Consider the following 16,119-nt stretch of genomic DNA (forward strand, 5'->3'; position numbering starts at 1 on the left):
TCACTCTTATTTAGCTCTCTGTTGTACTCTTTTATTCATAACAAAAGCAGATTTTAGGTCGTGTTCATTAAGAGAAATGCAGACATGTACAAAGTCCTTCTCACTGGACTATAAACTCTGCCAGGGTTCACTGGGCCCATTTCCTCTGCTCTAGGCTCTCCAATCCCTAATCCTGCATATAGTCGGGGTTCTAAGTGTCTTTGCATGCTTAACAGATCAAGGTGTTGCCTTGATACCTCTCCCATGCAGAGTTAAAAAGTAAACTTTTAATCTTAGAATGGTCTCAGATTTCCAGAAAAATTGTGAAGACAACAAAGAAAGCTCCCAAATACCACCACCCTCTTCCCCATTATCTTATTTTTGTCCATTTGTCACAATTAATGAACCAATAGCGATCCTTTATTTAGAGTTCCTTTTACCTAATGACTTTTTTTTTTGTTCATGATCTCACCCAGGGCACAACACTACACAGAGTCAACCTGTCTCTTTAGGCCCCTTTTGGTTGTGCAATTTCCACATTTTCCTTGTTTTGATGACCTTGGCAGTTTTGAGAAGTACTGGTTAAGTATTTTGTAGAAAGCCTCTCTACTGGAATTTGTTTGTTGCGCTTGTCATGATTAGACAGAGACCCTCTGCTGTACTGCAAAGTTTGGAGGGAGGAAATCCATAGAAGTGATGTGCCATCCTCATCATATCATTTAAGGGCACGTGTTATCAATGTGGCTTGTCGTTATTGATGCTGACCTTGGCTCCTATGCACATTCAACCTCGTGTACTGCTAAATGGGATCCCTCTGCCTTTTGTGTCTAGACAGAAACCTGTTAAGTTCCAGATTATAACAGCTCATGTCCCCAGTTGCTTGGACTTGGGCAACCTAAACACGGAGAGAATGCAAATGAGAGAGACAGAGAGAGAGAGAAAGGTGTGACCTTCACGCTGGCCCTCAGTGCGGGAGGAGGGAGCAGGTTGGAGAGAAGTGAGGATGACCAGCTGACTCCTGCAACATACCAACCCACAGGGGAGGCTCGCCAAGGGCCAAGGTCAGCTGCCGAGTCCTCTTCCTGTCCCTGGTGATGAGCTTTCATGATCCAGCCCCCTCTCTTCAGCACAGGCCTCTCTGGGGGTGGTATCTCACTCCCCAGCACTCTCAGAAGCAGTAAAAGTTCTAGAAAGCCAAGTCAAAGTACAAGAAGAGGAAAAAGAAAACAAGGAATTATACCTGATGAGTTTATCAGAAATGTCTAATGTGTAACCCACCCCTCAGTTACACTGCAAGAGTTTGCTGGATCCTTCCTTGCAATCTTCAGATATTTCAAGGATAAGAGTTCAAAGTCTTTCTCTTGGATTGAATTGGAATTTGTTGGTGTTGTTTTTCTTCTTTATTTTGATATATTGACTAGTTTAAGTTTTTATACTAGACCACATAAATAAAAGCATATCATATAATTATTAGTTAACATCTATTAAACTTATAAAGTATCTGCATTTGTGAGAATTATTTTATGTATATAACTCCTTCAATTCTCAGCAATGCAATGAGGTTGGTAACTCAATTTTATATTAGTAAACAAGGCACAGAAATGCTAAGTTACTTGCCCAAGATCACACAGCTAATAAGTAGCAGGGAAGGATATAACCATAGACTGACTCCTCACTCCATGTGCCACATCAATCAAGAAATCACTATTCTTTTTGTAATTTTTTAAAAAAGATTTATTTATGCACACAAGAGTTGGGGTACAGGCCAGAGATGCAGGGGGTGAGAGGATTCACCAGAGACAGAATGGGAAACAGAACAGGCAGATTGATTGAAGTAAACTGCTGAGGGGAGCAGAGGGCGAGCCAGGAAAGGTCTGCTGCACCATGTGGGATGCTCCCTGGCCAGGCGGGGATTGAACTCGTGCTGCAGAGAATTCAGATTGCTTCATAGTGAGGTGCTTAACCCCTTGAGCCACCATGGAGGCCCAAGAAATCACTATTCTATACCTTTCCACAGTTCAACAAACCATCTCAACTGAATATCCATTTCTTGCTTTTCATTTCAGGCACAGAGTCTTCCTTGTCTCTTGTTTCTCTCACAGCCAATTCATTAGCAAATATTTTTAGCTATCTTCAAAATATATTCAGTATGCCACCATTTTCCACCACCTCCTATTTCACCATCCTGACTTAAGTGACTGCCATCTCTCACTGGGATAATTGCAACAGCCCCCTACTAGGTCTCGCTGCTCTATTCTACCATAATGCCTCCATACAGTCTTACACAGTGGGTCAATTAAACCAGCCAAGTCATACTTCCCCTCTCCCCAGCCCCGCGGCAACTCTTCATGTTACTCACCATAAAAGCTGAAGTCTTCACAATGACCTACACACTGTAATGACCTGCGTGATGTGGTTTCCTTGATAAGTCTCCAACCATAGTTCCTGCTATTGTCCCCTTGACCCATTTCACTCCAGTGACACTGCCCACTTATTATTCCTTAAACAAACCAAGTACATTTCCAAGATAGGGTTTCAGTTATAACTATATTCTCTGTGCCTGGAATAGTCTTTTCCCAGATACCCACTTGGTTAACCTCATCTCCTCTAAGCTATTGCTCAAATCTCACTTTCACAATGAAGCTTAGCTATTTCGTCTTGCAAAACTGCGCCCCTCTACATCTCCTAATCCTGGTCTACTTTTTCTAATTTCCATAGCTTTCATCACCCTCTAGCCTAGAATATAGCCTACTCAGGTGGCCTATTGTGTACTGACCTCTCTTAGGCAAAATGTAAGCTTCATGAAGAAAGATCTTTTTATGACTATTTTTCTTCACTGTTGTTTCTCAGGTGCCATGAAAAGTGCACATAATAGGCACCCACTAAACAGTTACTAAGATAATTGGTTGATTACTGAATATATGGATGACTGTTAGGACTGGGACACAGGATCAGACTTCTCTTTCCAGGATAATCTTGTCCCAAGTATTTGTTGGGCTAAGTTGAATGGCTGTTGCCAAGTTTCTACTGATGGTATTTAGGTATTAACTGACTGTGGTATACAAGTTTGCATTAGCAGAAAGAACATTTTCTAAAAGCACTATTTGAATCTCTAAATTACCTTTCATCAAATGTACTACATTTTAGTTGCTTTTTTGAGCGTGATAATGAGGTTTTGCACAGAACATTTTTTTCTTTTTCCACTGTTTAAGTTGTCACAATCCGGCCAATGGGAACCCCAGAGATCTTTGCAAGCATTTCTGCTTTTTCATACCAACACGGTTGTTTAACCCACTTCTAATTACTTTGCCCCAGTCATTTAATCTCCATGGATCCCTGTTTCCTTTTAGTGGAAAACAAAATTACATATCAAAATGTAGCTGCTCTGGAGATCCATGCCAGATTCATTCTCTAGAAACATGGAGGAGGCAGCTCCAGTACCTGGCTGCTTTACTGACGGCTACATGTGGTGTATCTTGAAAAGAGTCACTAGTTAGGATCCAGTGAGGAAAAAAAATCACACTAGGAATTTCCAGCAAAAACATATAATACAGGTAGTTGATTTTAAGATATTAGATGAGAGGTGTGCAAATGTGGGGTGTGGAGCAAGCGAAGAGTCATGAGATAAACCAGAAAGCAATAACCAAAAGAGCACCACTGGGCTGGCGAGCTGAGGAGAGGAGGTGGTACTGCTACAAATGAGGATTTTTAGGAGGGAGGTGCAGGGCCAAGGCCCAGACCCTCACAGCTCTTGTGATCAGTTCCCTGGAGCACCACTGGTGGGAGCACTCAGCTGAGGAAGGTGAGGCCCGAAGATGTTGGCAGGCCCGAGGGATGTGACAGCTTGGCTCAGAGACAGCAGAAAGAAGCTAGAAGCTGGGGCTAGAGCTAAAGCCCTCCTCTCCTTACTTCTGCCCTCCTATTTCCCACTTGGAAGCTGCTAGCCAGGACTATGGGCAATATGGCTCAGCCCCAATATCGCAGAGCGGAGAAGGGTAGCCCAGAGTGGGCAATCATAGTAGGTGGGTAAACGGCACAAAGGTGATGAAGTCGCCCAACTTCTATAAGTTTTTTTTTTTTTAATCTTGTTCTGGTGTCAGATATTTTTTGAGTTTCCAATTCCTCTGTGTCATATAATGTCTGTTAATTTTAATATGAGTTCATATTGATTTTAATATGAAATCAATTTTAATATATGCATCACATTTATATGTACTGAGTTTCAATATAACATTGATGGACACTAATACATACTAGTGTCCATTTACATTTTACTCACAATCTGACCTAAGCTAAAATATATTCTCATCTCTCTTTCTCCCACACACTCTATGGGCAAAATATTTGTACCATACAATATACCATTTTAACCTTTAAAATTTTATTTTTAATTGTGGTAAAAAACAAAACATAAAATTTACTATGTTAGTCATTTTTAAGCTCACAGCTCAGTAATGTCAAGTAGATTCACATTAATATGCAACCAACCTCCAGAATTCTTTTTATCTTGCAAAAACTGGAACACTGTGTTCGTTAACCAAATAGTTCTCAATTCTCTTTTCCCCCAGTACCTGGCAACCAGCTATCTACTTTCTGTCTCGACAAATTTGCTTACTCTAGTACCTTGTCTAGGTGGAATCATTTGGTCTTTGCTGAGCCATATCGCCCATAGTCCTGGCTAGCAGCTTCCAGGTGCGAAATAGGAGGGCAGAAGTAAGGAAAGGAGGGCTTTAGCTCTTGCTCCAGCTTCTAGCTTCTTTCTGCAGTCTCTGGTCTTACAACTGATTTATTTCACTTGGCATAATGTTTTCAAGATTCAGCCATGTTGTGCATTATGGCAGAATTTTTTAAATATTTTGGTGTGTGTGTAGTATATTGTGTGACTATAAAATAATAGTACATATACCTTATTTTGTTTATTTATTCGTTTGTCAATGGATACTGGGTTGCATCTCCTTTTTATGACTATTGTGAATAATGTTGCTATGAACATGGCTATACATTTCCCTTCTCTTTTTTAATCCTTCTATTTTTTGACTCTCAGTCTATAGGAGTGGTTCTTATCCATATCAGATCTAGTACCTCTTTTCATCCTAAAATGAAATTCATAAATAAGCCTACCTAGTACATAATTTCAGGGAACCAATATAATAAAATAGTTTGTTTCATTGTGAGTCAATACCTGGGAATGACCACATGGGGGATATAACGAAATAATCAAATATTTGCACATTACACGGGGTGGCCACAGTCATAAATGTAGACTATCCTAGATCAATATATTGACGATTCAAATACCTCAAGTTGTGTTACTTTGTGGCATGATTTCCTAATATGGGTAACCAACACTTAGCAGCTTGAAACAAAGCAATCTTGTGTCAACATCCACAACAATTGTCATTTTAGAAAAGCAGTGATTATTGTTATTAGGCCCCAAAAAAATTGTTTCTATGTAAAACAAAATTAGATTCTTGGTTCAGGTCATTTAAAACAGGTTATTGTAGATATCCTATAGGACACTGAAAATCTGTGAAGGACATGGATGATTTATTGTGCAGGATGGTCCAGTGTATTGCAGGATATTTGGTGTCTTTTGCTCATGCCCACTAAATGCCAGTAGCACCCCCTCAATCATGACAACTAAGAAATGCCCCCAAATACTTTTTAAAATTTTTTTAAAAAGATTTATTATTTATGCATACAGGAACTGGGGTACAGACCAGAGGTGCAGTGGGTAGGGGGAGAGGTAAGAGGCTTCACCAGAGAGAGAGTGGGGAGCAGAACAGGAAGATCTACTGAAATACACTGCTGAGGGGAGCAGCGGGTGAGACAGGTGAGGTCTGCTGTGCCATGAGGGCTAGTTCCCTGGCCGGGATCGAACTCATGCTGTAGTAGCTGTCCATTGCTTCATAGTGCTGATGCTTAACCCTTTATACCACCAGGGAGTCCACACCCCAAGACACTTTTAAAATGCCCCCCAGGAGACTGTACCACCCATATTAAAAATTGCCTTCTATAGTAAGTAGAGTCTCCATGTCTCTATCATATAAGTCTTACCTCAATAACACTGTGTAATTGTGGTGCCATGAGAGAAAAACCTTGTAGGCTTACTAGTCTAATTGGCCAATTAGTGTGCTCTGCAATCCACTGCCATGTTTGCACCAAGGTCACACTTCCCACACACTACTCCCAGCCAATGGCTGAGCATAGTGGGGATACCAAGCAAACCTGTTCCTGGAAGTCTCCATACTCCTCTGGCAGCTGACTTTAACTAGAGATTCCCAGTAGCCCTGCTGAGCCTTCCTTGGACTGCATAGAAGTCTAATATATTTTCCCTAACCTTCCTCCCTCTCCCTTCACTTGGAGTCAGACTTGCATTGCCTTCTGACAGCTCTCTGAGCTTGTAGCCCCCTCTTTATTTTCTCTCACATAGGTATTTTCCCTAATAAAATCAGTGTACATTTTATCCCTCTTGGTAGCTGCTTCTTAGAGGACTTGGAATAACACAGGAAAAAAAAAAAAAAGAACCACAAAATCTCTATCGTATATAATATTTGTTGTTCTTGGCTAGGCTTGCTCCCCTATCTAGCTGATAATTGATCTAGGATGACCTCTGCTGTGATGACAGGGGCTCAGTTACATCCCACATGTCTCATCTTCCATCAGCCCAGCCCACACTTGTTCTGATGGCAGTGGCATGGGCACCAGAGACAGGGCCAATGTGCAAACCTATTTCAAACATCTGCTTGCATTGGGTCAGCTATATCCATATGGCTGAGCTCAGATTCAGAGTTAGAGGGCCCTAAAAAGCAAAATGAGAGAGCGTCAAGACTCAGGGAGAAGTAAAGACTGTCCCTGAGTTTTTACTTTTTGTTTTCTTTGCGGCAAGTTATTATTTTTTTTTTTAGTTTATTTTTAGATGAAGTATTTCTTTTCTTACATCATTGTTAATTTTTGGACAGTATTCGATTTCTCCCACGCATTTTTCTTAATAGTGAAGACAACTCTTTCTGGGTTTTTCAAAAAAATTTAAACATCTCAAAAATTTTCAGGGTTACTTATTCACAGACAGGAAACCTGAAATGCTGAGTGTTTATGAAAAGACTGAATTATCCATAGGAGACTATTTAAACTGGAAACTACTTTCAATAGAGTCACTGTCAAGTTAAAGCCATTTTCTCCTCCCCCTAATGATCCAGAGTCATGACTGCGCATGACAAAAATTAGTTACAGCTAGCAAGCAATCTACTTTTTCTGAATATCAGAGTGACTTATTGAGTTTCCAAACCCTCTCCACACGGAAGTACAGAAGTTGGGACACTGTTTATAAATACATTTGAATTCAAAGTCATCGCTATAATAACATCACTTGCTTGCAGGTCGACATTCTTTTGTAAGGGGAGTGGGTGGGAGATTCTGTATGTTCCAGGTAGACAGCCAGCAATTACACCTAAGCTTAGCATCATTTATCAGGCATTGCAAGTAAGCATCATTTATTGTGCATGTCTAGCGGGGGAATGAGCAGAGAGCACAGTTCTAGCTCACTTCTCCAATTTCCCTTAACTCTCACCTTTCCATTAAGGTCACACAAATCTGTTGTGCAACAAAATCAATGATGGAATCTTTCTCCCACCATTTATTCTCTATTGTAAAAAATAAATTTACTATTGTTGATGAAATTTTTACTACAGCAAAGTCTCAAGAACAAAGCAGTGAACACCTGTATACTCATTATCTAGCTTTGCTAGCCACTAAATCTTGCCTCCCCCACAGCATCATTCTCTTCATGTTTCCACACATTTTCCTTTTTTTTTTTTTAAAGATTTATTTATTTATGCACACAAGAACTGGGGTGTAGGCCAAAGGTGTGGGGTGTGAGAAGATTCACCGGAAACAAAGTGGGGGGCAGAACAGGAAGATGTACTGAAATACACTGCTGAGGGGAGCAGCAGGCGAGACAGGAGAGGTCTGCTGAGTCATGTGGGTTAGCTCCCTGGCCAGGGATTGAACTCGTGCTGCAGTGGCTGCGGATACCTTCATAGTGCTGTGTCTTTAACCCCTGTGCCACAGGGAAGGTCCGCTCTACACAATTTTCTTTCGCCAAGCCATCCAAGTGGTGTGCAGGCACCACAATCCACCCCTAAATACTACTCTATAGTCTCCCAAGAACGAGGCCATTATCCTATTGCCAGAACACTGTTGTCATGCCAAAGAAATTTAATACTATATTCAACAGTCAGTTCATGTGACTTTTCCCTGTTGTTCTCAAAATTATTTTTTCATTTTCTTTTGAACCAGATTCCATTGATTTGGTTGTTATATCTCATTCATCTACCAACTGGAAGAATAAAAAATATATAGATGCCTGGGTCCTACCCCAGGGCTACAAAAAACAAAATTTCCAAGGTTGGAGTCCTGAGATCTGTCCTTTTTAAACTCTAGATGACTCTACTGGGCGTCCATTTGGGAAACCACGAGTTCTACTTGTAAGCTTAGTTATCTTTTCAGGAGTCCAAAGCTGTTCCCCAGACAGGCTTCAGTGAATTTTGGGGCCAGGTATAATACTTTCTTAGGAGAACTAGAACTCATTCTAACTGGTAGTCATTTCTTCCCTACTCAATTCAATGGCCCTCCCATCTAACCCACCTGCTTCTCCATCTTAACATTGCACTCAGTAAGATCTTGATTTACAGCCTTTGAAGTCCTAGGCCCAGCCCTTACCTTGGACCTCTCTTTAATTCTAAATGTTGTTGATTCAATTATCTTGTAAATTACTCTTCTATTGACTGATCTGGGGTCTGATGAGGTGCAAGAGGGAGATAACCTGTTCAAATGTAGGTTCCAGTCAAGGATGTGCATTTTCAACAGCTCCCCTAAGTGATTCATAGTTCCCTCTCTGGACTTCTCAGGATGATTTTCTCTCGGTAAGTGTTGTGTCGGACAACACCACACTGACAAATGGGAATCATGGAGCAGGCTGCACAATGCAGGATGCTGCTGAAGGGCAAGATCCTGGCCCTTTTATTTACACATGTAATTGGTTGTAAGGACATTAAGGAGATTAAAGAAAGGGAAAGGGTGTAGAAGATTAGGGACTGTGAGTCTGCCCTCCAGGCGCTTCTAATCTACTTGATGATACACCCTAATCCCCAGCCATGGTTCTAATCTTATCAACAAGGTGCTCCAGTGATCAGCTTCTGGGGTCCCTTGTCATACATTGGTCCTCTGCCCCCCGGGGCATTCCCGGTCATACCTCGCGATGTATAAGTCGGGAGTATGCGTTATGCATCGTTCCTCAGCCCCCTGGGCATTGCGGACATACCTCCTTATGCACATGTTATGCATCAGTCCTCAGCCCCCTGGGCATTTTGGACATACCTTGTGATGCATAACCTTCCCAGTGTGATCCAGCTTTGTGCTCTTGTTTGATTTGAAGGGCTTAAGGGTTGGGCTCCTGTTCCTAACTGGCCAGAACACTTTGACCTTGTTTAGGTGACAAAATGGTGGCCGAATAGGCTGCTTAGGAGTAGCAGAACCTCAGGTAAGCAATTCAGTAAACATTCTGGTTGTATTGTTGGATTAAATCCCTACCCTTAAAACCCTTCCCCACAAAACACAGACCCCAAATTAATTGATATCCCCATCTTTTAACACATCTGTTTTAATGTTCCTATTTCTCCATCCTCTCTAAGAAGAAATTATCAGCTAACACAGCTTTTGTTATTCTCTAAACCATGGAAACAGACATTGTATCTCAGGTTCATCCTGCCTTTGACTCCTACCCTGACCAAATTCCCTTTTAGTATTGACACACATTGTTTATCTAGGGCTGACCTTGTGGTTCTAGGGGCATCTTTAAGCCCCCCTTTTTCTTTTGTGGTGGGTAGGGATAATGCTGCAGAGAACCTAAAGGATGGTTACAGCTTCAAAACTCACCAGTACTTTGATTCTAGCATGCCATGTGGGTTGTCAATTGTGGAAGAAAAAGAACTTATTAATACAGATTTTTGCCTTGTGTCCTCTGTTTGCTAAGTAATCTAACCTATCTGAAAAGCAAATATTCTTTTTAAAAATTCTTTTTAAAATATCAGTTGTATTTTGCTGACATAGGGAGAATTAAACTGAAGTTTAACCTTTTTAAATATAATTATTAGTAGGTAAACTATCTAGTGTCTCTCAGTAAAGGTAAGGAAGTACTCTAGGATCCAAATTTGCCAGAGATTAGGATACAGCTTTCCTTTTGCAGTCCGTCCATGGCTGTGTGATCTAGTGATACTGCAACAGGGTGGTCCCCAGGAAAGGGGGAGGTTCCCTGCCCCACCCAAGGGAGGGTGGAGCTGAGCAGCAAGAGAAGAAGCTGCAGGAAGAGACTAAGGAAGGAAGGAAGCAGGATGGAGCCAGAAGGAGACCTGGAGGAGGCGCATGGAGCCTAGAGACACGTGAAGAAACTGCGCTTGTCTTTTGGTCGTGGACTGGGTGACACAGATGTGGGTGAGACCCGTGGGGAGGTGACCATGGCAGCTTTTATCTTGATGTTGATTTTGCTCTTTTCCTTCCGGGCTTGTCCAGTTGTTTGTGACCCTTTTCTGTGGGTCCCCACTGGAAGATGTTTTAGACTTGTGGTAGACTTTGGGGCCTTGTTCTGGGCCGATCCCATATGGATGGACTTTTACCCACAAGGGGATGGGTAACTTTGGGTGCTTGATTTAGAAACTAGACTCTTTGCCTTACCTGTATTGTTTCCTAGTTTAATTAAAGTTCCTTCCCATTAAAGTCTCCTATGTTTTGTATTGATGCGGCGGATGGCAGAACCCATTTAGAATAGGCAGGTTTGCGGGGCTTGGGCTGCCCCTCTCCCTGTCCTATAACAATACCACTACAATTCTAGTGAAGTTGTTATAGGACAGGGAGAGGGTCAGCCCAAACCCCGCAAACCTGCCTATTCTAAATGGGTTCTGCCATTCGCCTCATCAACACAAAACATATGAGACTCTAATGGGAAGGAACTTTAATTAAACTAGGAAACAACACAGGTAAGGCAAAAAGTCTAGTTTCTAAATGAAGCACCCAAAGTTACCCGTCCCCTCATGGGTAAAAGTCCATCCATATGGGATTGGCCCAGAGCAAGGCCCCAAAGCCTGCTACAAGTCTAAAGCATCTTCCAGTGGGGACCCACAGAAAAGGGTCACAAACAACCGGACAAGCCCGGAAGGAAAAGAGCAAAATCAACATCAAGATAAAAGCTGCCATTGTCACCTCCCCACGGGTCTCACCCACATCTGTGTCACCCAGTCCATGACCAAAAGACAAGCGCAGTTTCTTCACATGTCTCTAGGCTCCATGCGCCTCCTCCAGGTCTCCTTCTCCATCCTGCTTCCTTCCTCCGTCTCTTCTGCAGCTTTTCCTCTTCCTGCTCAGCTCCACCCTCCCTTGGGTGGGGCAGGGAACCTCCCCTTTTCCTGGGGACCACCCTGTTGCAAAGTAATGTGGAAAATACAGAACCAGCATCAGATGCAAAGGTAGAACCAAGAAATCCTCAACTGGCAGAAGAGAGCATGCGTGTATAATGCAAACTATTCACTGATACATAAGTTTAACAGGTGTGCTAAGCAATCAATTTGATAAGACAAGAAAAACACCATTCTTATCACTTTGTAGGTAACATATCCATAGCACTGCTTTAACGAGGGAAACTGACTCTTCTCCACTACTGGTATGTCACGGCTATAAGAACATGACTAAATGAGGACAAAAGAAACTTTCTAACAGAGCTGTCCAAAGGACCATGAGAGCAAGGGCACTTCAAGTGGCTGTGACTTACACGTGCTACTCTGGTGTAGACTGCATGTACACCAACCCACCAAGCTGTTCCTATGGATTAAAGAGGGGTGCAAGTTCTTGGCAATTCTTCTCTTTCAGAGCTATAGACTCATACTCCTCCCATGGATTTGATTTGGACTTTGTGACTGCTCCACTAGCAGAATGTGACAGGAGGGGTGTTCTGGAACTTTTGAGACTAGTTAGAAGTCTTGCAACTTCTAGATTCCTTACAATACTCACCCTGAGGAAAGTCCACCACTCTATAAGATGTTCGTCTACACTGAGATTGCCATGCTGTGAGGAAGCCCAAGCAGACATACCGAGAAAGAGGGAGATGGATGCCCAGCCAGCCCCAGCTGTCCCAGCCACACTAGCCTAGCACCAGTTATGTGTATAAAAAAATCATGTTGAACATTCCAGCCTCAGTAAATACATGTGGAAAAGAACCAAGAATCCCGGCAAACAGCCAGAATCTAGGCTGCAGGCCTGTGCCCCAGTTGAGCTATCCCAGCTGATAATCCAACCCAGCTCCAGAATAAGGCTCTCATTATAAAGAGCAGGGATAAGACCCCCTGCTGTGTTTTGTCTGAATTTCTGGCCTATAAAATCATGATCATAAGAAAATGGTTCTGACTTTCTGCTGCTACATTTTGGAGTAGTTTGTTATGCAATAATAGATAACTGAAACAGAGAAAAATTGTATTACTCAGCTATTGTCATCATAATACAGGATAACATATGACTTCAAAACTCAGGTGGGTTTCAACAACAGCATTAATTATTTTCATTTGCAGGTTTGTGCCTTGCCCAGGGTGTTCTTCAGGGTGCCCAGGGAAGCATCTGAGCTTGTTAAAGGCTACAGGCTGGATTCAGACATACTCATATGTCACTTATTCCGGTGCTAGGAACACCATCTACTTGGAGCATTTGGGTGCCATGTATATAAAATCTAAACGTAACTCTACAAAAACATGTTGGCACCTCTGCTCACTTCACATCCATTTATTCCACTGGCCAAGTCGGTCACATTGTCAAGCTCAAAGTCAAAGGGTGCACACTCCCACTCAGGTGGGAGGAAGAAGGGAGTATTGCTGAGCCATACTCCAACCTACTGAGAGAGTCACGCATCAGATGGTGGTAGAGATGGTGAGTGATGCCAGATTCAACTGCCATCAGGCAGGGGGTAGAAAGAGCAATGACCTTTCTTTTTAAAAGCACTTCCTTAAAGTTGTACACACTTTCCTTTGTATGTTTCCTTTGCATGTCATTCACCAGAATTGGGCCCATGACCACAGCTGGCTGGGAGAGAAGTTAGGAAAGGTAATCTTTATTTTATACAAGCATATGCGTACTTAAAAAAAAAATCAGTGCTTCTATTACTAAAGAAGCAGGAAAGATGAAATTAGATAAAGATATTTGTATAATTTGGCATCTATGCATCCAGAACCCAAGATAACAGAAAAAGGTGTTATGGGGGCAGGTGCCAAAATACAGGAATCTATTATTTTTTGTATGAAATACTTACAAGCAGAAGTTGTATAAAATATTGAAGAGACAAAGATAAACATAGTGGAAGCACAAAAGGAGAGGATTTTAAACAGAAAGGAGAGGGGGGGAAAAGAAGGCAGAAAAATTAAACTCTTTATCAGTGATGGAGAAGGCCAGGAGCAGTCAAGAAAACGGTTTCCTGATTTACCTCACATGTAGGTAGATGTTGGGAGCCTGCTGCCCTAAAGGGAGCTGGAGTTTTTGGAGAATACCTGTTTACTCTGCAGATGAGTTCCAGGACGTTAGAAGTTCTGCAAACAGAACTTCTTCCCAGAATTGAATCCTGTTCTCTGAGGATGTGCTGGCCTGTGCGCATGTTCCCCACTAACCAGGAAAACTTGTTTTCAGCAGTAACTTATTAATCTGTACAAGCAAGAACACATTTGTGTGCTATTTACTTGTTCCTTTGTTCAAAACTTCAATAAAAGCTTGGGCTGGGAGAGTGAAAGGCAGAGCTGCTCTCGATGGCACTCTCCCAGCCTCCCCCCACTGCAAATTCATTTACACTCCAAGTCTTCGTTAATGGCAGAGAACTCCATCGGCTGTCCTGACTGCAGCAGGTAGAACAGGTAGACAGCAGCCCATCCCCGGAAAACAGTCGCAAGAAACCAACTCCTTCTTTTGAAGAGGTTTTGGGAGTTCAGTGACAGATGCATTTGGCATAGCATAAGGCACCCCCAAACACTGCTGTCCAACTCAGACCACACGTATGACCAATGAAAATGCCAGTAATGCAGGGAGTCCCCCATTCCCACTTGAGGGCTGACTATTAACACGGATGTGCAGTGCGCAGTAACAGCACCAAAAGCCACGGGCAACAAGCAGAGCGAAGCAAGAGGAATTTAGAAAGGCTTTGGGAGAGAAGGGTTATTTGAACTGGGACTGGAAGAGGCAAGAAAATGTGGGAGCAGCACACAGTCTTGTTTTCAATGCATGGATAGAGAAACAAGGCTAGAGAATGAACTGATGCCAGATCTTGGTAGGTATTGAACGGCAGAATGAAAAGCATATTTTTGTTTCAATGAGAGCCACTCTAAGTTTTTCAACAGGAGTGATATGAAGTTGTCCTCTAATATTTAATTTCATCTTTCCTGCTTCTTTAGTAATAGAAACCCTGATATTTTTAACTAGGCATATGCCTATACAAAATAAAGATTACATTTCCTCACTTCTCTCCCAGCCAGCTCTGATCACGGGCCCAATTCTGATGAATGACATATAAAGGAAATAGTGTGTGCAACTTTTAGGAAGTGCTTTTAAAAGGAAAGGGCATTGGTTCCCCCTGCCCCCCCCCCCCCATGGAAGTTGAATCTAATCCTAGCATGTGTATTTATCATTAGGAAGATTGGCCTAAGGCAAGGCAAAATACAGGATGGTTGGAATAAGAGGAGTATTGAAAGTGGAAAGACTAATTAGGAGAACATTTGGATAGTCAAGAAATGAAGAAATAAGAATTGGTAGCAGTGAGAATGGATGGGTGGGGTGGATATAATAAATATTGCAAAAGGTGTGTCTTTAGGACATGTCAATTGATCAGATGAGAGAAAACACTTGAGAAGGAAAAAGCAACCATCACTTGGAAAGTTCAAGCAGAGGCGACTAGGCGGTTAATCATGTTGGTAACAGAAATATGAGAATCCGAACAGCAGACCTGAGGAAGGCAATCAAGAATTCAATTTTGAACATGTTGAGCTGGGATGCCTGCAGGATATCCAGGTGGATAAGAAAAGCAGGCAATTGGAAATTCATTTCTGGAGCATGATTTGAGTCTTTTGCATAAAAGTGCAATCAAAACAAAGGGAGTGGCTAGTTGGCAAAAAAAAAAAAAGTGTAGAAAATACTTTCTTCAATGCACACAGAAAAATAAAGTAAAACCAGATTAAAATATATACAGCTCTTCACCTTACTTCCCCTCAAAACACAACAAACTCCAACCATTGGCTGGTTGGCTTCAACCTACAAAATCCTCACTCTATCAAAATTTGGACAGCTCCTCAAAGTTGCTTATGAAGGCATTTTGAGTTGCACAAATATGTGTCATGACTTGTTTTAAGATGACTCCCCTTCAGCAAGAAATCTATAGTAAATTGACTCTTTCCTTAATTCAGACTAACCACAGGTAAGATTCCCCTTTCACAGAAGTCTTAAAAGAACAATCCCTTTCAAAGGCAGAATAAGGAGATACAGAAATCTAATAAATGTGACAAGACTGAAAACACTGCAGAGGTTTCTCTTATATCCACCTGACCAGAGCAGATGTCAAGGAAAAAAAAATCGAATGTGAACATTAAGGAACCAGCTGATTAGACGACTGTCCACGCTGTTTTCCTGCGTGGGGCTGGGGTTCGGGACATGAAAGAATTTCAAGTCCGGTGGTGAGAGGTTGCCTAATAGGAACGCAGCTGGAAGTGGTGGTAATTGGCTTCTGTTTCTTCTAGAAGAGTTTGCGCCTTCAGCCCCCATGCCATAGACAGTGGCTATGTCATCCAGGGCTTATCCCAGGGCCCCAAGCCAGGCGCCGGGAACGCCCTGGTCCACACAGCAGCAGGGCCTGGCGCTCGCTGGATTGGGTGTCACCACAGACTTCGTTTCACTAATGGGTGAAGTCTTGTCAGAGGCCTTAGTGAGCACGTGATAAAGCTTCAAATCCATTCACTCATTCATCCATGCACATCTCATCCTCTGAGACGGCAGCGCAGGGGCTGGGCACCCTGGAGCGCCTTATCACTCGCAAGTCTACAGACTCCCGAAAGAGGGGATTTTACGCGGGAG

This window comes from Talpa occidentalis, unplaced genomic scaffold, assembly GCF_014898055.3.
Source record: "Talpa occidentalis isolate TD23 unplaced genomic scaffold, MPIMG_talOcc4v2.1 talOcc4.5, whole genome shotgun sequence".
NCBI lineage: Eukaryota > Metazoa > Chordata > Mammalia > Eulipotyphla > Talpidae > Talpa > Talpa occidentalis.